The 25964-nt window shown below is 42.6% G+C and overlaps 1 protein-coding gene across 10 annotated transcripts in view; it reads left to right on the forward strand.

The window, feature by feature from the left end:
- The window catches only part of LOC128693328 (uncharacterized), a 354225-nt gene that overhangs the window by 256237 nt on the left and 72024 nt on the right, over nt 1–25964 (forward strand). Inside the window, exons 1-2 of one of the 10 annotated variants that reach the window (XM_053782950.1) lie at nt 4559–4579; nt 5269–5459. The exons of 6 other annotated variants lie outside the window; for them this stretch is intronic. The gene's annotated coding sequence lies outside the window, so the exon portion shown is untranslated. Of the gene's footprint in view, nt 1–4465; nt 4530–4556; nt 4580–5012; nt 5460–25964 lie in introns of those variants that run through there. 3 more of the 10 variants (XM_070089444.1, XM_053782954.1, XM_070089442.1) reach the window with 3 other exon arrangements.

Below are 25964 nucleotides of genomic sequence, written 5' to 3' on the forward strand. Positions count from 1 at the left end.
TCCACGGTGTACGTACACTGAGAGGTGGAGTATCAAGATGTGGGTCAGGTCTCCTTGTGGGCACACATCAAAATCAAAATGTTTCATTTACCAAACAAATATAAATGCATAATATTTTTTAAAATCCCATAGTATGCACAGCATGGGTTAGAGCACCAGTTTCCAACATTTTAAGAAGACGTACGATGCTTTTTTTCTTAACTTCAATAATAAATTTGCAAAGCTTCACATACTAATTTGCGAACCTTCACATGTTAATTTGCGACATCCACGTGTTAACAGTTGTAATTTTAGGCTTCGTTAATTAAGACAATCCAGCGGTGGCTGGAGGAGCATTGCTTGCTGCCAGGCTTGGCGGACCCTGGGAATAATACCTGGTGACCTCACACTGGGAACACCATATGACCACTGCAGATCTGAACCAATTTCTTGGAGGGTGAGCTCATTGGTTCTCCAAGAATGTTCCAGATACACACCTCTGTGGCAGAGATGATGCAGACACCGAGAGAGAGGGAGGGAGGGAAGGAGAGAGAGAGAAAGAGAGAGGGAGGGAAGGAGAGAGAGAGAGGGAGGGAGAAAGAGAGAGAGAGGGAGGGAGAAAGAGAGAGGGAGGGAGGGAGGGGGAGAAAAAGAGAGGAAGGGAGGGGGGAGAAAGAGAGAGGAAGAGAGAGACGGAGGGAGAGAGAGAGAAGAGGGATGGGGGGGGGGGTGCTCATTGGTGCTTTTTTTCTCCCTATTCTGATCTTCAAAAAATGCAACAGACTTTCTGAAGCACGAAAGGAAATTTTGGTTATGGAAATATTGAACCTAGAGCACAGAGGAGGACAGGAAGCGAAGAGTCATAAATTAAATTAAAAGAAATCCCAAACTCATTCTTTTCGTACGCAAAATTCAGGGTGAAAACTACATGCAATATAGAGCGCTTACCTGACGGAGGTGCAACATAAACTGATGTCAGTAAGGTAATGAATGAAATACTGAATTCACAATTACGACTCGTTATTCAGTGAACCACTCAGCATTCTACAGTTCGACGACCCTATTAAGGTTTTCACGAATGAAACTCAAAACGCAGCTAACCTCTCCACAATTTCTGATATAGCGTATACCCTGTTGAGTTTAAAGAAGTCATCGACAGCATACCCATGCGGTCTGCCCCAGGCCCAGACTGATGGAACTCCAGATTCATAACAAATACAAGAAACCTCTGTGTCGGGTCTTTGGTATTCCATGAAAAAATAAACACGAATGCAGTATAATGTGATCCTTTATTGACTACGTTTCGCCCACACAGTGGGTTTTATCAAGTTACAAACAGATCTACTTGGGTAAATGTTCATGTAGATTTGCCAGGACGGGTCCTGACCCGGATCTTCTGTGTGTGGTGACCCAGCAGTGGCTCCCGAAGTAGTGTCAGAGTTTGTACAAGTGATATACCGTTTACAGCCCTATAGCGGGGCACGGTGAGTATTCCTGTCAAGTGGAGTACCATTTACAGCCCTATGACAAGGGTACGGTTAGTCTTTCAACTCTATTTGGGCCATTCCTTGCACTCAGGCCGCACCCCGAGTGCCAAAACGACTCAGAGATTCTCTGGAGATGTGTTAAACACCTAACGTTAGTTGGACCTGCACATCCCGCGCAGGTCCGCCTCAAATACAACGCACCCAACATTCTTCACCTGATTATCCATCCTATGTGTACTCATGTACTCTTTACCCAGGTACATCTGTTTGTGACTTGATAAAGCTCACTGTGTAAGCGTAACGTAGTCGGTAAAGGATCGCATTATACTGCATTTGTGTTTATTTTTCCATCGTGTCGGTATTTTATCACTTTTATCTCCCCAGTATTCTGTGAAGGAGTCTAGACACAAGTGGCATCCCACAGTCGTTTAAAACTACTGATATTGACCTATTTTACAAAGGTGGAGGTACAGCAATTGCGAAAGCTAATAAGCAAGATTGATCGCGTGGAATGGCAATAATTGTACAATTCAAGACACCATGAATTTGGAGAAGGTCGCTCCTGCCTTTCATTACATTGTTCTGGATGCTGATGTAGTATACACTGATTTTAGAAAATCCTTCGATAAGTGAGATCATGGTGTGATAGCACACAAAATGCGTGCAAAAGGACTAACTAGAAAAGTGGGCAGAGGAATGCTGAAGTTAATAGAACTCAGAGGGCAGTAGTAAACAGTGAAGTCGGAGGCTGCCGCTCTGAAAAGCTGCGCTCCACCTCAGTTTCTCTCTATTATATTCAATATGGACGAGGACCATAAATCATATCACCGTAACACTTTTTGTAGATGACACCAGAATCTCAGTGGAAGTGGTGTCCGTTGAAGATAGTGAATCTTCAAGCGAATATAAATCAAGTTTTCCAGTGAGCCTCGGGCAGAACAAGTTTCAGTTTCTTCGCTTTGTAAGAATGGATGAAATATACTGAAACAGAGTATAGGGACAAACTCAAGTCACTTAAGAGTAAAAGTTTCGTGTAGAGTGATGTCAAATCTCACACTCAAGGATCACAACTCTGTTGCTATCGATACTGCAAAGATAATGATAGGCTGGATAACTAGATCGTTCAGTTCAAGAGATACTGAGCTAATGATGATACTCATTAAGTCACTTGTTCTATCCTGGCTGGAATACTGGTTAGCTAGAAAACTTAGATAACTTTCACTGCCCATATATAATCAGTTAAACATCTGAATTACTGGGGACGCTTAAAGTCCCTTCAGCTGTATTCCTTGGAACGTAAGCAAGAAAAGTACATCGTAATTTACACCTGGAAAATCCTGAAGGGCCTGGTTCCTAACCTGCACATTGAAATAATTCAATATGAAAATGAAAGTTTGTAAGTTCCTCAAATCGGTTCCTGTCCAGCCAGACTGCGTGCAAGAGCTAAATCTGTCACGCCAACAACCAGAGTATCTGGTCTGGAATCGGGCCGCGGGGGGCGATAACCTTCGAAAGAGGCATAAGGTAAGCATAAAGTAAGCATAAGAGTCCGCGGACCACAGGCTGGGAAAAACTGGATTAGTTTATTTGCTCTGACGGAGATAGTGAGTTTTATGGGTGTGTGACATGTGCATTTAAACCGAACCTGCCGACTTCGATATGTTCTCAGGTGTTCCTTCCCCCCCTCCCCCCCATTCCGTCTATATAGCTTGTTATTGCAACTGACTGTGGAATATATTTTAGCAGTTTACCGAAGGTTTAGGCCATTACTCCTTCCTTGTTTTTATTACTTTTTATTGGTACGAGCGTTGGGTAACCTACACGTTCAAAGTGCTCTGGAAATACCAATACCACCACCACTACTAATTACTACTACTAACTACTAGTAGCTACTATCACTACTACTACTAGCTACTACCACTACTAGCTACTTCCACTACTAGCTTCTGCAAGCTACTACCATTACTAACTACTACTAGGTACTAACACTACTACTATTAGCTACTATCACCACTGACTACTACTAGCTACTACCACTACTACTAGTTGCTACTACTAGCTACTACCACCACTACTATTACTAGCTACTACCACTACTACTACTACTAGCTACTACCACTACTACAGTACTAATTACTACCACTACCACTGCTAGCTACTACCATTACTACTAGCTACTACCACTACTAGCTACTACCACTGCTACTACTACCATTACTACTATTACTACTACTAACTACTACTGGCTTATTCAGCAACGAAGCTTATTTGTATAAAAATCACCAGAACTATAAGTGTTAAATGATATAAGGTAAATTTAATTAAGCTGAACTCTAGAGTTTGGGAAGACACAACTGTGTTAGGAAATTTAGTAAGATTAGGTAAGGTTGCTACCTTTTGTGTACAATCAAAATTTTCACATAACATGTTAATTAACATAAATATCTCTCTTAATATACGAGATAAAGGTATTCGTCTTTTTGGTAATTTTGTTATTGGCCTGATCAGTCAGGTTGTTGGTGCTAGGACCAGCGCTCAGCTGTGCCCCGTGGTTCTGTGACTATAGCATTCGCTTCACAAAGCGAGAGTCCAGGTTCGATTCCCAGCAAGGGTAGAAACATTGGGCGTGTTTCCTTACACCGGTTGTCTATGTTCCCTATCAATAATATGGGTACCTGGGTGTTAGTCAACTGGTGTGGGTCGCATCCTGGGACAAAATTGACCTAATTTGCCCGAAATGCTCAGCATAACAAGCGGCTTTCTATATAGTAGTATGTCATTGATGTCAGCTAGGACTGTATACCTTGTATATGTACTTGTAGTAAATAAAGATATTATTATTATTATCAGGGAGTGACTTGGTAAAATATCTGGTTCCCGTTTTGATGATAGCTAGAGGTCTGTTGCTAACCTTCCTTATGATGGTAGGGAGGTGGAAAATTCTTGGTTCCTTAACACGTAATATGTTCTAGCTGGCTGAACGAGGGATACCTGACTGGCAGACAAGCAGGCTCTCTGGCTGGCTGGCTGGCTGGCTGGCAGCAGGCAGGGCGCACAGCCAGGGTGTGTGTAGACCACGTTAGTCAGTGTTGGTGGGCAAGTGATAGAAAGTGGTAGCTTGTAGTCTCTTCTCCACACACCACCTTTACTCTCTCTTCCTCCCTCTATACTATCGTTACTCCCTCTCTTCACACACCACCATTACTCCTTCCCTCCATACATCACCTTTATTCCCTCCCACACACCACCTTTATTCCCTCCCACACACCACCTTTATTCCCTCCCCCACACCACAGTTATTCCCTCCTATACATCACCTTTATTCCCTCCCTCATATACCACCTTTATTCCCTCCCTCCCCACATACACCACCTTTATTTCCTCCCCTCCCACACACCACCTTTATTCTCTTCTTTACTATTATTCCGAATGACTTAAGTCTTGAAAACAAACTCTCTCCATATATATATATATATATATATATATATATATATATATATATATATATATATATATATATATATATATCAGAGAACGTCCATAAAGACAGACCTGCAGTATTTAAGTGCAAAAAGTGGTTTAACGAAAATGCGAGAGTCATACCGAGGGAAAACTTGAAGTGATTATAACCACACTACTTCAGTCCAGTGAAGTGTTGTTTTGATAGTGACATGAAGTAGACTACCAGAAGTAATAATTAGAAATAGAGCTTTTATTTAAAATAGCTGCGTAAAGAATTAATACTGCACTACGTGGATTGTTTTGTCTTATTGCCGTCTTTAACAACCTTGTTTGTATCCAGTAGTGAATGTGTTTCTTGAATTGTGAGGACCTTGCAAAGGCGGGGCAGTAACGTTACGTGTAGCGAAATATTTAACTCCCCGCGCCCTGATCCACCGGGAAGCCTGGCCGAGGGCCTGGCCGCGGGGGGCGTTGGCCCCTAGAACCCCCTCCGGTAGACACAGTAGGACGATACTGCTGCACAGGCTACAGGTAAGGTGATACAGTACATTAACACCAATCTGTTTATCAAGGGGAGTATTTTCCCATGTGTAATTTTTTTTTTTACTCGGGCAAACCACGAGTTAAAAATACAATTTCACAGCCATTTTCCGACTTTTTTTTTTGTCATATGATGACTCGTTGATGACTGTGTGCTCGTTTGACCAAGGCTTTGAACTGACTTTTCTGATTTACCCCGTAAAATTGTATATCTATCATAAGACTATATAAATCAGGGCAAGTGAGACGTAAAACTGAGGTCAGCGCGTAAGCCACTGGACCAGCTGGCTGCAGTAAGATTCATACAACTAGGTACGTATATTTATACACCATAGGGAGGTTAACATGGGCCATCATTGTGACCACAAATTCACTTTTTAACAGATGAATATCCCGCCATCGTTGCCTTGACGAACTCTAGCTCAAGTCCCCTCAAAGCCGTCGCCACGACTCACGAAATCGTAATAACACCATTGCAAACAAACCACGGTACCGGTGGGGTTAGAACCACGCTGGCAGGAGATTTATCTGTAAAAACTTTCATTTGTGGTCAGAGTGGGGCCTGTACTAACTTTCCTACAGTGTATAAATATACCTAGTTGGATAAATCTTACTGGCCCAGTGGCTTATGCACTGGCCTGGAGTTTTACAACTCGCTTGCCATGGGTTCTAACCCCACCCGTACCTTAGTTTTTGTAATTGTTTTATTACGATTTCATAAGTCATACTTAAACTACTGGCAGTGGATAATATCTCCATCATAGTGGGTTGATATACCCGATTAAAGTCGCTATGTGACAGATTTCCGTGGAACGGTCTTCTGACAGTCTCTAAAGGTATGGGAGAACATTGATACATTCTTTCCTAATACAGAGGAAACACCTCGCCACGAGAGCGGCAGGTCTGTCGAGCCCTTCATCGAAGTTATGGAGGCGAACACACACACCAAGGCTGAAATCTATGACTTGCCTGACTTGGGCCACTAGGCCTGCTGCAGCACTACTCTGTTCTTATGACTAACCGCCTCAAACTCGCTTCACCAAGCTGAGACTGATCCCCTAATATCTACATCACGACATCTACTGTCTACTCTGCATTTCAGCTGAAGCCTGCTGAGCTGGCGGTGTGTTTGGTCAATAGATATCAGACTGTTGCACATGTCATGAGTCATGTCCTATTCATTTTGTCCCGAATGACCCACTCAGGTTTATCGTCTAACATAAAAAAAATTGCCTTTCCCTCTCTGCAGCTACACAACTGGCAGGACAGTGCCAGTTGTGTAGCAGTCTAGACTGCTGACGATCTGAACACGCGGCAAGACACCGTCAAGCGTCCTCTTGACTCGATCGTCTTGAGAACACCTCGCTGCCCCAGTGGTGTGTGGGCCACACTCCTCTTGCATCAGTTTCCCAGAGATCACTTTTTTATGAGAAGGAAGACGTGTGGTATGCCCGGGGCATGACGTTGACAAATCTGACGGGACGACTTTCTCATCGGTGTCGTACAACTGTATGACCCGTAATGCTGGCCTGACTTTGTTTGTCCATCTGTGGGGGGTCATCCTGGTGACCAGCGCGCTCTCTTCCCCCCGCTTTCTCGTTTTTTTTCTCGTTCTTTCTTTGTTGTTGTTCTCTCTTTTATGGTCATCTCTTTTTCGGTCCTTCTCTCGTTTTCTTGTTCTCTTTATCTTTCTCGCTCACACGCGCGCGTGCACACACTGCTGCAAAGCTTAGTATGCAGGATACCTGTCAGCGATAGTACAGTGTTGTGCACTTTACAGGATATGTCAGTGATAGTACTGTGTGTAGCTCATTGCTGAAAGATATACAGCCCGGGGGCTGTATATCTTTCAGCTGTTCAGTAATTGTTCCGTCTCTAAGGACTTGTTGAAGATTTCGACTCTGGTCTCAAGAAGTTACTCCGCTCTTCCTCTCGCTACCCACGGGATACATTATCAGAGTCCTTAATCTTTTGCCGTGGCGTTACTTTAGCATATACTCTTCATTCTTTCATTGGTGCGTGGATTGTTTTCTTTGTGTGGATAAAGTCTTGGCTGACATGTTCCCAGTCACCATTTCTTATTCCCCAGTGAATGCTTGTCGCAGTTGTAGTAGTTCTTGGCACGCCTCTCAGGCGTCCATCACTACCACCAGTCTTTCACTTTTACCACTTCATCCTTCATGTATTTGTCGCCTTGTAAGGCTAGGAAGCTGCTCTGTTTTATCCTTTGCTGTTATCCTTCATGGTGGCCCCGCTGTCCTTCATGGTAGCCCTGCTATCCTTCATGGTGGCCCTGCTGTCTTCATGGTCGCCTCGTGATAGAGAAGTGTACTCTCGTTTGATTTATTTTTGAGGCTCAAATCAAGTGGGTCATTCCTGACAGTGATCATTGAATGTTCGAGCCTTCGTCCACTTACTGTACTGTCCAGTGTCGCTACCCCACTCTCCTCACCTTGTTGCCTCTTCCTACCTAGAAAGTGTTCTGGGGATCAATGCTCCCGCTGCCTGGTCCATGATCAGTCCCTGATCCCCGGCAAATCAGGGCCTGATTAACCAGACTGATAAAGTACTGACTCTAGGAATTTATCCAGTTCCCTATTGAAAACAGCTTGGAGCCAATTGATAATCTCCATTATGTATGATGGGTTGCTATTGAACAGTCTTTGGTTCCTGACACTTACTGTGTTTTCTCGGTGTGCTCGCAGCACACTTACTCTTCATTGGGGTTAAGTTTCACCCTCTACCAAGTCTTTTGCTTCGTTGGAAGTGGTTTGTGTGTGTATGTGGGGGGGGGGGACCAAACACTTGCTTTGTTGCCTCGCCTCTACAGGGTTTAGCAGGTCATGCCAGTTCTTCAGCAAGTTGATCCGAGCTAGTCATCTTTATTTTCGCCCTTTTTTTATTTCCACTTCTTGTTTGCTGTGCCCTCGTCTCTGAGTGTTGTCTTTGTTACTGATGCAACCTGTGGCTTTGACAGATGCTTTGTTACATCACTTGATTCGTAGTTTCTTTTTCTTTCTCCTTTGCCATATCTTCATTTGTTCTTGCGTTCTACACCTGTTGTTCTATTTAACGTTGCACGCCGCTGACAGTATCTTGGGCTTTAACGCTTTATTGAATATTATTTAAGAGATGGACACTATCAGATGGGCATGATTAGTAAGGTTTTGGCACTAGCATCACGTAGTGACAGGGAGGTGAAGGATGACGACTACTGGCAGCTTGGCTACAAGGAAGCGCGCACACAGACATAAGTGTCGATGGTAAAATCTTCGCCATGCATACAGTTTTAAATGCAGAGAAAATTTGATGCAGTTAACACAGACAGGTGACAGGTAAATCTTAATTGGTGTTAAAATGGTATATACAGTACCGACAAGTTGATTAAGACATGTGCAACAGTTGGGTATCTTTATTGTTGAAATGTTTCACCTACACAGTAGACTTCTTCAGTCAAATACAGAGGCAACAGGTGTAGTAGTGAAATAAAGATGTAATTAGTCCATCAGTCTTGGAGAAATAATATTTGAAAAATAGTATTTGAGGTTGATGGAATGATTACATCGTTATTTCCTTACTACAACTGCTGCCTCTGTATTTGACTGTAGAAGTCTACTGTGTAGGCGAAACATTTCAACAATAAAGATTCCTAACTGTTGCACATGTCTTAATCATGAAATCTTAATTGATGCAGAGAGAGCAGCAGAGAAACAAGCATTAGACACAACACAGACAGATGTACGTAAATGCATAAGCGTACAGACTATATTTCAGAGTACAAGTGTGATGAAAATGCATAAGTATTTTTTAAGGGAGTGACGGGGAGATGCAGCGTAGCTGGAGGAAGGAGGAGTTGAGAGATACGACGCAGGTCAGGAAAAAGATGGGATTACGTGGTGGAGGTAAAAAACGTGAAAGGGTGAAGGTGAGGTGGTGTAAGACGTATGGCAGACGAGGCTGAGAGGATGGTGGCGAGAAGAGCACGACTGACATAAACAAGCCTTCCACCACCCGTGTATCAGAGATCAGTTATTTATACGCTAGTAAAGAAAATTGAAAACATTAGCAGTGTACTACTAACCTGCACACTGAGGGGTTACATTGTCCTGCTACACTGGTGGTTACAGTGTCCTGCTACACTGGTGGTTACAGTGTCCTGCTACACTGGTGGTTACAGTGTCCTGCTACACTGGTGGTTACAGTGTCCTGCTACACTGGTGGTTAGTGTCCTGCTACACTGGTGGTTACAGTGTCCTGCTACACTGGTGTTACAGTGTCCTGCTACACTGGTGGTTACAGTGTCCTGCTACACTGGTGGTTACAGTGTCCTGCTACACTGGTGGTTACAGTGTCCTGCTACAGTGTCAGTGTCTGCTACACTGGTGGTTACAGTGTCCTGCTGCTACACTGGTGGTTACAGTGTCCTGCTACACTGGTGGTTACAGTGTCCTGCTACACTGGTGGTTACAGTGTCCTGCTACACTGGTGGTTACAGTGTCTGGTGGTTACAGTGTCCTGCTACACTGGTGGTTACAGTGTCCTGCTACACTGGTGGTTACAGTGTCCTGCTACACTGGTGGTTACAGTGTCCTGCTACACTGGTGGTTACAGTGTCCTGCTACACTGGTGGTTACAGTGTCCTGCTACACTGGTGGTTACAGTGTCCTGCTACACTGGTGGTTACAGTGTCCTGCTACACTGGTGGTTACAGTGTCCTGCTACACTGGTGGTTACAGTGTCCTGCTACACTGGTGGTTACAGTGTCCTGCTACACTGGTGGTTACAGTGTCCTGCTACACTGGTGGTTACAGTGTCCTGCTACACTGGTGGTTACAGTGTCCTGCTACACTGGTGGTTACAGTGTCCTGCTACACTGGTGGTTACAGTGTCCTGCTACACTGGTGGTTAGTGTCCTGCTACACTGGTGGTTACAGTGTCCTGCTACACTGGAGGTTACAGTGTCCTGCTACACTGGTGGTTACAGTGTCCTGCTACACTGGTGGTTACAGTGTCCTGCTACACTGGTGGTTACAGTGTCCTGCTACACTGGTGGTTACAGTGTCCTGCTACACTGGTGGTTACAGTGTCCTGCTACACTGGTGGTTACAGTGTCCTGCTACACTGGTGGTTACAGTGTCCTGCTACACTGGTGGTTACAGTGTCCTGCTACACTGGTGGTTACAGTGTCCTGCTACACTGGTGGTTACAGTGTCCTGCTACACTGGTGGTTACAGTGTCCTGCTACACTGGTGGTTACAGTGTCCTGCTACACTGGTGGTTACAGTGTCCTGCTACACTGGTGGTTACAGTGTCCTGCTACACTGGTGGTTACAGTGTCCTGCTACACTGGTGGTTACAGTGTCCTGCTACAATGTTTTCCTTGTTAAATACCGTCACACATGCACCAGAAAGTTTATTTTTCCTCATGAGGTTTCTGGCGTGATCGCTCAGGCTGTTGATGGATGAATTAGACACACACATCATCTGGGTATCTTTACTTTGTAGACGTTTTGCCATTCAGTGGCTTGATCTTCACAATACTGTGACTTAACGAAAGACTGCAGAAGCGATGATCAGTTCCTGAGCCTACTAGCAGGTGTTGAGCACCGTATTCTTGTATGAATCAGATCCATCAAAACTACGGTACTCAACACCTAGTCTGAGGGACTTGTACACTATTTTACAGTTCATGCTTATGGCGAAACGACCGACAGAATAAAGATACCCAGTTGCCGCCCATGTCTAATTGATGAATTAGACTCGTGTGCAACATCTGGGTATCTTTATTGTATACGTTTCCTTATCAAGTGACTTTATCAGTGCAAATTCAAGGACATAATTTTAAGACTATATGCATCTGCTATAAATATACCCAGATGTTGCCCATGGGATACAAGGAGAATAGAAGCATCAGGGAAGAGAGAGGTGAAGGTTTATAAACTAAAAGAGGAGGCAGTTAGGGTAAGATATAAACAGCTATTGGAGGATAGATGGGCTAATGAGAACATAGGCAATGGGGTCGAAGAGGTATGGGGTAGGTTTAAAAATGTCGTGTTGGAGTGTTCAGCAGAAGTTTGTGGTTACAGGAAGGTGGGTGCGGGAGGGAAGAGGAGCGATTGGTGGAATGATGATGTAAAGAGAGTAGTGAGGGAGAAAAAGTTAGCATATGAGAAGTTTTTACAAAGTAGAAGTGATGCAAGGAGGGAAGAGTATATGGAGAAAAAGAGAGAGGTTAAGAGAGTGGTGAAGCAATGTAAAAAGAGAGCAAATGAGAGAGTGGGTGAGATGTTATCAACAAATTTTGTTGAAAATAAGAAAAAGCTTTGGAGTGAGATTAACAAGTTAAGGAAGCCTAGAGAACAAATGGATTTGTCAGTTAAAAATAGGAGAGAGGAGAGTTATTAAATGGAGAGTTAGAGGTAATGGGAAGATGGAGGGAATATTTCGAGGAATTGTTAAATGTTGAGGAAGATAGGGAAGCTGTGATTTCGTTTATAGGGCAAGGAGGAATAACATCTTGTAAGAGTGAGGAAGAGCCAGTTGTGAGTGTGGGGGAAGTTCGTGAGGCAGTAGGTAAAATGAAAAGGGGTAAGGCAGCCGGGATTGATGGGATAAAGATAGAAATGTTAAAAGCAGGTGGGGATATAGTTTTAGAGTGGTTGGTGCAGTTTATTTAATAAATGTATGGAAGAAGGTAAGGTACCTAGGGATTGGCAGAGAACATGCATAGTTCCTTTGTATAAAGGCAAAGGGGACAAAAGAGAGTGCAAAAATTATAGGGGGATAAGTTTGTTGAGTATACCTGGTAAAGTGTATGGTAGAGTTATTATTGAAAGAATTAAGAGTAAGACGGAGAATAGGATAGCAGATGAACAAGGAGGCTTTAGGAAAGGTAGGGGGTGTGTGGACCAGGTGTTTACAGTGAAACACATAAGTGAACAGTATTTAGATAAGGCTAAAGAGGTCTTTGTGGCATTTATAGATTTGGAAAAGGCGTATGACAGGGTGGATAGGGGGGCAATGTGGGAGATGTTGCAGGTGTATGAGGTAGGTTACTGAAAGCAGTGAAGAGTTTTTACGAGGATAGTGAGGCTCAAGTTAGAGTATGTAGGAAAGAGGGAAATTATTTCCCAGTAAAAGTAGGCCTTAGACAAGCATGTGTGATGTCACCGTGGTTGTTTAATATATTTATAGATGGGGTTGTAAGAGAAGTAAATGCGAGGGTCTTGGCAAGAGGCGTGGAGTTAAAAGATAAAGAATCACACACAAAGTGGGAGTTCTCACATTTGCTCTTTGCTGATGACACTGCTCTTGGGAGATTCTGAAGAGAAGTTGCAGAGATTGGTGGATGAATTTGGTAGGGTATGCAAAAGAAGAAAATTAAAAGTGAATACAGGAAAGAGTAAGGTTATGAGGATAACAAAAAGATTAGGTGATGAAAGATTGGATATCAGATTGGAGGGAGAGAGTATGGAGGAGGTGAATGTATTCAGATATTTGGGAGTGGACGTGTCAGCGGATGGGTCTATGAAAGATGAGGTGAATCATAGAATTGATGAGGGGAAAAGGGTGAGTGGTGCACTTAGGAGTCTCTGGAGACAAAGAACTTTGTCCTTGGAGGCAAAGAGGGGAATGTATGAGAGTATAGTTTTACCAACGCTCTTATATGGGTGTGAAGCATGGGTGATGAATGTTGCAGGGAGGAGAAGGCTGGAGGCAGTGGCGATGTCATGTCTGAGGGCAATGTGTGGTGTTAATATAATGCAGAGAATTCGTAGTTTGGAAGTTAGGAGGAGGTGCGGGATTACCAAAACTGTTGTCCAGAGGGCTGAGGAAGGGTTGTTGAGGTGGTTCGGACATGTAGAGAGAATGGAGCGAAACAGAATGACTTCAAGAGTGTATCAGTCTGTAGTGGAAGGAAGGCGGGGTAGGGGTCGGCCTAGGAAAGGTTGGAGGGAGGGGGTAAAGGAGGTTTTGTGTGCGAGGGGCTTTGACTTCCAGCAGGCATGCGTGAGCGTGTTTGATAGGAGTGAATGGAGACAAATGTTTTTTTAATAATTGACGTGCTGTTGGAGTGTGAGCAAAGTAACATTTATGAAGGGGTTCAGGGAAACCGGCAGGCCGGACTTGAGTCCTGGAGATGGGAAGTACAGTGCCTGCACTCTGAAGGAGGGGTGTTAATGTTGCAGTTTTAAAACCGTAGTGTAAAGCACCCTTCTGGCAAGACAGTGATGGAGTGAATGATGGTAAAAGTTTTTCTTTTCTGGGCCACCCTGCCTTGGTGGGAATCGGCCAGTGTGATAATAAAAAAAAAATAAAAAATAATGTTGCCCATGTATTTAGTTCATCATTATCTCTGTATTATATGCCAGACATGTCCGATTCATCAACTTGTCGGTATACGATTGACACATGTGCAGTAGTTGGGTATATTTATGAAACGTTTCACCTACACATGGAGCTGAACTCTTCTCCAGGCTGAGGGACTGATCACCTCAAGTACTTTTCTCAAAGATTAATGGACTGGTTAAATCTTTATTTCATCTCTACTGCTGCCTTCGCATTTGACTGATGAAACCTGCTGTGTAGGCGAAACGTTTCAGGAATAAAGATACCCAACTGTGGCACATGTCTTAATCTTTAACTTATCGGTATTTTATATAATTTTCAATATATCAGGCTGTTGGTGGCAGCCTCCCACCAAGCATAAAGGGAATTACCAATAGGCCCCTGGCTGCCTTCAAGAGACCTAAAGTAAGTGCCGGATCAGCCGGGCTGTGGTTCGTACGTTGGACTACGTGCGGCCAGCAGTATCAGCCTGGTTTATCAGGCCCTGATCCACCGGGAGGCCTGGTCGTGGACCGGGCCGCGGGGGCGTTAATCCCCGGAATAACCTCCAGGTAGACTCCAGATAGCTGCTTGTAGTCCAGCGTATGCACCACACTCCGGTTGGTCAGGAACTGACGAACTCACCAAGTTCCCTCTCAAAGAGAGCTGAAAGTCTGTTGGTAATTCCCCTTACGTATGAAGGAGCAACAGGAAAATTTACCCTGATGCGGGCGAGTCATGTGGTGATCATAGCTTCGGGTTATTTGACAGGGTATTTCCGCAGGCTTACCAGGCCACCTTGAAAAAACTTAAGATCGAGATCCCAGGTGTGTGTGTGGGGGGGGATGAGGCGTCAAAGGGGTAGTGGGTTTTTGCGTGACTCTTTGTAGGAAGAATTGGATAAGAATGATGGTAGTGTGATGTAGGTGGTAATGAGTTAAAAGTGGTTCGCTGGTATGGACCCGGCCCGGGTCTTTTTCATGAAGTGACCCGCCACGAGTGGTGGTAACGATACCAGAAAAGCAGCTGTGACGGGTATGTGGTGGTAGTAGTGGTTTGGTAACGGTCGTGGTGTAGTAATGCTGGTTTCCGGGGCGGTGTAGTAATTGTAGTGGTAATGATGGTACTTGGGGGGGGGATCATCGTGGTAGTAGGGGCGATAATGATGGTAGTTAAATGGTAATGGGTAGGTGGCTATGGTGGTAGCAGCAGGGATGAGGGTGCTGCAGTAGCAGCAGTGTGAAGGGAGGTTGTTTACCACCCACACATAGGATCACACACGTGAGATCACCCACACGTGGAATCACCCACACGTGGAATCACCCAGAACTCTGTATGTAAATCACAATATAATGCTGGTGTGTAGGCCAGTGTTAGCTTGCCGCCTGGGAATGTTAATAACATTAATAATAATAATAATAATAATAATAATAATAATAATAATAATAATAATTTAGGTAGCTGGTGAGTTATACAAGCTGTGAAGTTTGTGTCGATTTTTTTTTTTTTTGAATGCTGAGGTTGATGACTCAGTAGTGACAGTAAGCGACCTAGTTGTGCAAAAACAAAAACAAAATCTTTTCTAATTTTGAATTTACGAGTGTTTGACAAGAACTGAGGTGATAGGATGGGAAACATGCGTGCTTACTCCTGACTGTGGGAAATGCGAATATTACGTAAATTAACAGTAAGAGGCTGGCTGATCACGCTGTAGGTAAAAACATTTGGGAGTTTACTTAAGACACCTGTTGTCCCTGTTCATTTAGCAATAAATAAGTACCCGGCTGTTAGCCGACTGGTGTGGGTCTCATCCTGGGAACAAAATTAACCTAATTTGCCCGAAATGCTCTGCATAACCATAGGCTTTCTATATAGTATATCATTGATGTCAGCAGTGGTTTGTTTAAGTTGTATCATGTACTTGTAGAAATAAAAATTGTTGTTATTATTAACTAGTCAAGTAGACATCTTTTACTACCATCGGTTTCCTCCTCACCTTACGGATGAATTTCCTGAAAGTCATATTGTAGTTCTTATGATCATCTTCTGTTTATATTTTCCTATTAGTTTAGCATCTGCAAATATAGATGCGAAGATAATTCAAATATTGAACAGTATGGGTTCAAGGACTGAACCTACAGAGGCTCTACTTGTATCTTCCCATACTGTAGTGTCACTGATATGCTTTCTGTTCTAGTGCCACATTATTCATGGTAGCAACTTCCCAGTTGTACCAGCCCAATCATTAATAGAGTAATCTTGGCTCTTGTAGACTGCACCCACCCTTGTCTTGAGGCTTCATACTCTCATAATATTCTGTTGGACACAATTTTGGCCGCTACCTGGACTTTTTTTTTTTTTAAATCTGCTCTTCAAATTCTCATTTGTCATAGTATTTTCACCAACATCTTTCAGGGTTTAACTATGAGGGATACTTCAAGTATGATCCATAATAATATCCAACTGATGTCATTACAATATAATAATTATAGAGCTAAACTTAAACAATTATGCTTTGTTTAGTGACGTGGTAGTTTCTTCTGCAGCCTAAAGACTTATTGTTGTTAGCAAGATAAAAGAGCTCAACAACAGTGTTTGGTAGGAATTTATGAATATTCCTTGCTAGATTCTGTGAATGAAAATGGTGGGGTTACGTTGATTTATTGATGAACGAGCAAGGTTGCTAGTTTGTTAGTGTGCCAGTTGCCTGCGTAGGTTTGTATGAATGACGAGAGGAAAGGGGGGAAATATTTTGATATGTACGAGGATCGGTGCTAGACAGTGTTTCTGAATGAGGCCGTTGCTTGCAGAGTTTTACCCCCTCAAGGAAGGTTCCTTGATGTTGGTGAGGGGCTCTTGATTTAGGGAATTGGATCTGTGCTCCAGTTCCCCGAATTAAGCCTGAATGCCTTCCACATCCCCCCCCCAGGCGCTGTATAATCCTCCGGGTTTAGCGCTTCCCCTTGATTATAATAATAATAATGCAGAGTTTTATGAACAGTGAAGATAGAAACTGTATGAATTGGACATTAGAGACTGCCTCTGTTAGACCATTGCTATCAGAACCGCGAAGGTTTCTCTCTCTCTCTCTCTCTCTCTCTCTCTCTCTCTCTCTCTCTCTCTCTCTCTCTCTCTCTCTCTCTCTCTCTCTCTCTCTCTCTCTCTCTCTTCCCCCCCGCCCCCTTACCTTAACTCAGGTTTCCGGAGTTTGTCCAGTTCCCTCTTGAAGACAGTCAGATATTTGCTGGTAATTCCCCTTATGCATGGAGAGTCGGGGACCCCTTACACTTAAGCTCCCTCTTAGTGTACTCGTCGTGTCCTGGCTTGTCTTCAAAGTTCATGTTATCCAGCTTGATGCAGCATTGGCAGCCTCCGACTTCTCTTTTATATATGTTAATCTAAGCCTAATTTTTATTTATATTTAGTTAACTGCCAAATAACGAAATTGTAAAAACTAAAGGGTGGATTCTGGCAGCGGGAGACATGGTCATCGTTTAAATAGTCGGAAATCACTCTTTAGTTGCTTAAGTTTGACTGAGGAGTTACTGGCCATTGTTATATCTTTATATATTGTATGTTAACGATTTACTGGCGGCAGTGTCTTCTCAAGTGGTATAATTTAACAATGCTAGAACAATGAAGGGGGATAAATGATTGTTATGTGCACAAGTAGATGACATAAATCAAGGGGATATAAATAGGGTTCTGAGGATATCTGACCATGAAATAACTCAAAACATCGGTTTCATGTTGGGTAAATTCAGATTTAGAAATGATGTAGAAACACTCTGGGTTGGCAGTACTGGTAGGTGAATGAAGCCTAGGCGTTTTCAAACTGGGTTCTGCAGAAACCTAGAACTTCATTGAAGTTTATTAGGTTCCATGAGGAATTTCATAACTTGGAGAAGAGATGATTTTCACCTTCGTTTTATTATTATTATTTTTAATGTACGAGTGAGTGGCAGTGCAGACAAGAGATCTGAGTGTAGGGTCTTTCAGAGACATTTATAAATGCTGAGATATCTAAGGATCAAAACTGTTTAAAGAGCACTGGAAACTGTGTTCAAGATTAGATATGTACTGGTTTGACGCAGTAACAAAAACAATCTCTTTCAGGCACATAGATCACTGCTCACTCTGGTTTATGAGGTTAGGTTATCAGTATTTCTAGCTCTGTTTCTCTTGGTTCACAAGAGTTACGATGGTAGTTATTAGATGCATTTTATTAAAAGTGTCTTGTCTTTCATTCCAAAATACCTATGAAAGTCGTTCCATGAAAATCGTTTTTGTTAATATTGAGAAAAAAACAGTATTAACATCAGCAGGAACAGTATTAAGGCCACTTTCACAATATGGCAAGATTCTCACTACATGGAAGCAGTATCATTACGCTGCGTCACGTAGCCTCTTCAGTTGGAATCAGCTGCAGACGTTACTTGACGTATGAAGGCAAATACAAGTTTTAGAACAGTAAAAACTTGTCATGCAGCTGCTTGTGGTTTTGTCATTATACTTGGTGGCAATGTGTTGTTTCATCCAGGTCATGTGTTACTGATTATTTGACTTGTATTGACTACACGAGGGTTATTAAGACCGCAGTTCACCTGCTTATTAACATAAAGAATATTTGAATTTCTAAACTGTAGGTTAAACTAAACTCTGTATATAAACTGATGCACACGCACCTCTCTCTCTCTCTCTCTCTCTCTCTCTCTCTCTCTCTCTCTCTCTCTCTCTCTCTCTCTCTCTCATAATATATATATATAATGTCGTACCGAATAGGTAAAATTGGTCACTCAGCAAGAACTCTTAAAATTAAGTTTTTAAAATTTTCTCTTATACGTTTAAAGATGTATATTTTTACATTTGTTAATGTAAAAATTAATAATTTTGTACCAAAAGCACCTTAGAAAACTTACCAAACCTTATTATAACAAGCGCATTTAATTTAGCCTAATCCAACTAATATATTTTAGATAAGTTTACAATAATTTAATAATAAACACAATGAAATATTTTTTTTCGTTGGGTTCAGAATGATTTTTGCGAAATTATTGCATACACAAATTTTCGGTTGCCTTATTCGGCAAGAAGAATGTTGATATTTAAGCCATTCGCAAGTTTTACCTATTCGCCCCCCCCCCACACACAGACACAGACATTGTCTCTACGTCCACAGCAGGACTCGAGCCTGCAAACTTTGTGTCAGAGTATACAGTACTTTACCACGGAGCCAGACCCCAGATAAATATGGGCACCTAGCCGTAGCTAGACGATGTTACCCCATACCCCGAGGCTCCAGGCTTGTTTTCAAAGTTATTTCATCAAATCTTGCCACATGCAGTGGACAGCGAAAGATATTTTAAATGCTTAGCGATTCGCAAACAGGCGAAATTATTTACAAACATTGTCTCTACGTCCACAGCAGGACAATCTCTTTCGTTGTCCACTGCATATGGCAGGATTTGATTAATTAACTTTGAAAACCAGCCTGGTGCACTGGGGTATGTGGGAACATCATCTAGCCTCGGCTAGGTGCCGGTACTTATCTAGGGTCTGGCTCCGTGGTAAAGTACTGTGTACTCTGATAGAGTTTGCAGGTTCGAGTTCTGCTGTGGATGTAGAGACAATGTAAATAATTTCGCCTGTTTGCGAATTATTAAGCATTCATACACGTACGTGTGTGTGTGTGTGTGTGTGTGTGTGTGTGTGTGTGTGTGTGTGTGTGTGTGTGTGTGTGTGTGTGTGTGTGTGTGTGTGTGTAAACTAAAATACTGCGCGCGCATGTATGTTCTGATGGAAGGGAAAGAGGAAGTGCGAGTTTTAAAGGCCGAGCAATTTGATATCAGGTGGTGTGGTCTGTCCAGACAGATGTACAGTGTGAGCAGCTAATTTGCACAAATGATTATCTCCCTAATCATTCAGAATAACCGGAACTCTCCACCTGGAGCTTCCCGCTGCTCGAGTTCTCGAATAGACTACAGATGAATATTCTTGATACGTCTTGATCATTCTGGGAAAAACCTCTGTTGGCCTTGAAGCAAGTTCTGGTTCACTGAGTCACAGGTACACCTACGTAAAGGCTTTAGCAGTTCCTCAAGTCAGTCACTTAAACATTACAAAATAAAAAGAAATCACAACACCATGGCTGGAACAGTTAACAAAAAAAAAATGAGAGTAACCTTATAGCGATCATTTGTCACAATTCTTGTGGCTTGACAGTAGATTCAGACTGGAGCCAAACGTCGTCATAAGGTTTCTATCCCAAGTGCCGGATTTTTGGTGAATTAAGCAATGCTAATTATCTTGATCCGTATGTTTGAAGTGCGTTGTTGTCTCTTGCAGTCTGTGGTGGCTCATATTCAGTTCTCTGGCAGGAAGAAGATTCTTATCACTACCTTTTCATATGTTTGAAATCCGTCACAGCTCCCTACAGTCTTTTGAGTGACAATACAAAACATTTAAAGCTGAACAAACCTTTATTTATACGACCTTTTGCAAAACTTGTATTTGTACTGTCATACCTGCCTTTCAAACCATCCTGTAGTATTTTGGGGATTATGTTTAGCTCTCTGCTAGAAAGTGCAGCATATCACCAGCTCAATGTATACTCTACATATGAGAGAGATTTTATACTCTGTTCCGTGGTCGGAGTATATTTTGTATGCCAACATATTAAAGAGTGGAGTGCCTTAGATCCATTTAGAAAAGTGTCGACATCTGTGGCCCATCACTTCTACCAATACATTCATAAAACGTTGCCGGAACAAAGAGGCTTTGAATAGGAAGCTGAATACTGTAAACAAAAGCCAGGTTGTGATGGTTATATAGGCCTGCGGTCCTGTAGCAGCAACCGCCTACTTGACCAGGCAGTCAACAATGAAGTAATGCTTCAAGCCGCACTTAAAGGGAATAACTGACCTGGAAACTGGTCACGGATATGTTATCTAAATAGGGAAGTGCAAAGAAATTGTAGCAAGAAACACCACCCAGGGAATAAATAAATATATAAAAATTGTGATAATAAATATGCAGATTATAATTGTGAGTTTTATAAGGTTACTAGAGGATCTCTTGGTAGAAGATACTAGTCTCGGATGTGAGAAGTAAAGTGGTGAGAGTAGGTGAAGACATTGGTCAGCTGTCAATAGTTGGTAACAAAATTACAAGAGCAGTGAAAGCCTTTATTTGCACAAGGTTTCACCCAACACTACTTTCTCAAACACACAGCAGACATGAGAGAGTGTGGCTTCAGTAGTTCACAGGCAGTGATGTCACCTGTTCAAGAGGGAAATTGACAAGTTCCTCAAATCACTTTCAGACCAGCCGGGCTGTGGTTCGTACGTTAGGCTGCGTGCGACCAGCAGTGACAGCCTGTTTGATCAGGTCCTGATCCATCACGAGGCCACGTGGGCGTTGCTTGCTTCCCATCCCCGGAAACACTCTCCAGGTACTGATACTTGTCCCCTTTACACGACTCCCACAATGGCGTAACCCTTGGTTAATATCCGACACTCACCGTGGACCGCAAGACTACCATTTAATATTTTTTTAAGGTATTAGGTGGTTATCGAGTTACCGGTACCCCAGGTCAACAGGAACGGTCAAAGTGCTTTGTAAATATCACAGCTACTGTCCAGTCCAGAAGGTGACTGAGGACCTTCGTGCTTGGGCACTCGACTGGAAACTATTCCCTGTACGCGAGTTCATTAGGTGATTGAAGACCTTAATGTTTGGGCACGTCACTAGAAGCTGGTAACCTCAGGATACGTTCCTTTGCCTTAAATTCTTACTAGTACCTGGAAGAAAATGACGATTTTTTTTTATATCGATGCAAAAGTAGTCCTGTTAGTATCGAAGCTGCCAGGTACCCAAGTAGACAACAGAATGCCGCCAGCTTCTCAACGTACATAACAGTAACATAATCCAGGTACGTGTAATCAGGCGTAAGCTTGAACAATAAAATATCAGCCACAAGAAGCCTTGGACAGACTGCAGCATTGGTCAAACAAGTGGCTACCAGTGTTTAATCCAGACAAGTGAAGTATATTTCAAGTCGATGAAGGTGAAAAGAAATGGAGTATGTACAGTGTCTTTGAAAACTTTCGAGAGTTTTCTTATTCTCCTAGCCCGGCCCTGTGCCAGGCTTGTATGGTACTTGTCTGATCAACCAGGCTATTACTGCCGGTGGCCCTCGGGCCCTTTTGTCCGTCACAACCTGAATGATCTGGCACTTGGCGGGGGTAAGTGTTCAGTTTCCTCTTGAAAACTTCTTCACTTGTTCCAGCAGTGTTTCTGATATCTTGTGGTAGTGTTGAACAGTCTGGGACCACTGATGTTGATACACTGTTCTCTTATTGTGCCCACGGCACCCCTGTTTTGCAATGGGTGTATTTCACATATTATCCCATATCTCTTACTTCAGTATGTTGTTATGGCAGTGTACAGATTTGGGACAAGGCCCTTAAGTACCATCCATGTATACATTATCATGTATCACTCCTCTGCTTCAATGAGTACATATATTTAGGACTTTGAGGTATTCCCAGTACTTTAAACATTTTATTGACTATATGTGGGCCATAAATGATTTCTGTATCTGTCCCAGCTCTGAACTCTCTCGCCCTGAAACGAGCCGTCAGCACTAAACAGTACTCCAAGCAAGAAAAAATATTCGAAAAGTGTCATCAGTTGCAATATTTTTCTTGTTCTGAAAGCTCTTTATTATCCACTCCCGTCATTTTCCTGAATTTTGAGATTTGTCTTATTGTCTTCTTTCAAAGCAAGGTCAGCTACCATTATTACTCCAAGTTCTTTCACATGTTCGTTCTATACGGTAATCTTCTTCCATTTGGTGTACAATGTCCTTTTTAAGTTCTACAATCTTTCCATATCTAAGTAGTTGGAACTTGTCAGTATTGAACCTCATATTCCCCAATGCAAGACTTTGTTTATATTTTCTTGCCATTTTTTCGTGTCCTCTACTGAGGTACTTTTTATGTTTATTATGGTATAATCGGTAAATGATTATACAAAAGTGTGGTGAATGTTTTTATCTATGTCAGCTATGAGGATAAACAGTAGAGGTGCCAGGACACACAATACAAAATAAAAATATCGTGGTTAGAACAATTCATAAATAGCCCGAATTTTGGGAGAGGAAACTTGACGTTTCGATCCATCCTGGACCATTGTCAAGTCATGCACAAGAAGTCACACGAAGCTGCAGGGTGTATTTGCATCTAAAATAATATAAAACGGTACGAATTCAGAGAGAGAGAGAGAGAGAAGAGAGAAGAGAGAAGAGAGAAGAAACGAACATGCCAGTTCGAGGCTTAACGCCAACAAGTGATAAACTTAGTGAAATCCTGTATTGGTGCAACGTTTCACCCACAATGCGGTGAAATGTGCCAGTAAGGGACCTGGTAGACACACCCGTCACAGCCTGACTGACGGTGAGACTCGGGCAGAGAAACAACATGGCAAAATAAAGCAAAAGTGGAAAAGATTGCAGGGAACGGATGAAACAACCACTATTGTTATGATTTTTTTTTTCTGGTAATATCTAAACTAGATATTAAGTTCGAGTCGTGTCCCGCGACTCTCGTGTCCCGTGACTCGTGTTCTGTGACTCGTGCTCCGTGACTCTTATCCTGACTCATACAACCAGGGCTGGCACTTTCATATTAATTGCTGTTGTTCCCACAATTAGAGATAATACACCTGACAAAATACCTTATTAACTCTTCATCACATTACTCTCGTTGTTTTTCCTACATTTCGCTGCGTCAATTTAGGAATATTCTGTGCCTCAAAAATCATTCGTTTGTTAGTTATTTTAGTTTTGGATAATTTAACAAATAATTCTGCGTATAATTGTCAATGAAAGTATATATAAAAAATGGGGTGGGACACGTCTGGCAGCTCGGTGTTATTACTTTAATTAGTGCGTTAAAAACAACACTTTTTCCAGGGTGTGTATGAGGACGGCCGGGAGGATGGGCTAGCCAGTTGTTGTTAATTCGTTATTAATGTTTGCATTTTATTTTATTTTTTAGACTAGATTTATTTTTATCCTGACAGTGGCAGCCTACACATGACTGGTGCGACTGTTACAGCAGAGCTCATTATTTGAATAAAATAGATAGTAGGCTGTGTGTCTGTGTGTGTGTCTGTGTGTGTGTCTGTGTGTGTGTCTGTGTGTGTGTCTGTGTGTCTGTGTGTGTGTCTGTGTGTGTGTCTGTGTGTGTGTCTGTGTGTGTGTGTGTGTGTGTGTGTGTGTGTGTGTGTGTGTGTGTGTGTGTGTGTGTGTGTGTGTGTGTGTGTGTGTGTATGTATGTGTGTACACTCATCTATTTGTGGTTGAAGGGGTTGATTCATAGCTCCTGGCCCCCGCCTCTTCACTGATCGCTACTAGGTCCTCTCTCTCCCTGCTCCATGAGTTTACCAAACTTCGTCTTAAAACTATGTATGGTTCCTGCCTGCCTGTGTGTGTGTGTGTGTGTGTGCGTGTATGACGCGTACACGAGCTTATATCTAGAACTTCACCTAGATATAAGCTCATTCTCCAGGGAATACGAGTGCTCGTGCTATAGATATTTTGCACTGTATAAACAGTTCCATAAATCAGGTCCTGGGGCTGCATGTGTAGACTTGTTTTCTGTTTCCCTGTCGCATCTTATGGGGATTAATACCCATACCAGGAGATCCTTGCTGCCGAAACGTTATGCCTGCACGATAGGCTTCTTCACTCTAATGCTCGAGACGGTAGTAATGATAGTTTTGACGTGATAAGTCCATCACCCTTTATAGGTGGGTCAGGTGGGTTATTCAATCAAGCCTAAAGCATAAGCATGTGGCAACTTAAATACAGAGAAGTTAGGCGAAACAGGTGGAGTTAGCGTCATAGTTGAGCGTAGCCCACTAGTAGAATTTTTTTTTTATATATTTAAAACATTACAATACAAGGTGGAAATTATATTAAGATACACAAATGAGGTAAATCACAAATTCCCAATTCACCCTTACAAAAATGAGTACAACAGACAAAAGTGTTCTGACAACCTAATATCACACACCATATACAAGTAGAAGTAGGTCATACTAAGAAATTTTTTGTTGAACTAAGATGCAGAGGACTTATGTATCAGGATACCACAGTGTCGCTGTGTCTGACAAAACCCGCACCTACGAGAGGAACTTTGTGGTCACATTTCAGTCCGTCCTGGACTTAGCAATAGTCCAGGACCGACCGAAAGATCGTCATAAGATTCCTCCATTAAGTGCGGGTTTTCTATTTTTTTAATGCATATTTGTTACATGTAAAGTGTTTATACGGTATAAAGTAATCTACTTTACAACGAACATTATTTTAAAGTTCGTAGAGAAATTTCAGATATTTTCGTAGGGAATTTTATTAATGAAACTAGTAAAATGTGGATACTGTAGGTTGGTAGTGTGACTTTCTGTTCTTTAATTAAAAACCCTGGTCGCGGCGGCACGTGTGGTAATATAGTGGCTACGCAACATTACCAAAGTTCAGATTTCACGCATTACTGGTGTTGTGGTAATGGGTTGGTAAACCCCACACTGTTCACTGGTGGTGTGGTAATGGATTGGTAACCCCCACACTGTTCACTGGTGGTGTGGTAATGGATTGGTAACCCCCACACTGTTCACTGGTGGTGTGGTAATGGGTTGGTAACCCCCACACTACATATGCAACAGTTAGGTATCTTTATTTCGAAACGTTTCGCCTACACAGTAGGCTTCTTCAGTCGAGTACAGAAAAGTTGATAGAAGCAGAAGAGACTTGAAGACGATGTAATCAGTCCATCACCCTTAAAGTTTGAGGTGGTCAGTCCCTCAGTCTGGAGAAGAGCATTGTTCCGTAGTCTGAAACAATATGGAGTTGAAGTGACAGGATGGAGCCTTATATAGCGCCAGGAGGTGAGACGTAGGTCACTTTGGGAGGTCAGGTCCCTCTCAAATCCAGCCGTTCTCACTAGTAGAGGTTGTCGAAGTTGATTTCAGGTCTGTACCAAGATACCGTTGTGTTGCAGTGTCTGACAGATTGAACATTAAAATGGTATAAAATACCGACAGGTTGTTAGGTAAGATACATATGCAACAGTTAGGTATCTTGGTACAGACCTGAAATCAACTTCG

The sequence above is a fragment of the Cherax quadricarinatus genome, chromosome 28 (genome assembly GCF_038502225.1).
Source record: "Cherax quadricarinatus isolate ZL_2023a chromosome 28, ASM3850222v1, whole genome shotgun sequence".
NCBI classification, from domain to species: domain Eukaryota; kingdom Metazoa; phylum Arthropoda; class Malacostraca; order Decapoda; family Parastacidae; genus Cherax; species Cherax quadricarinatus.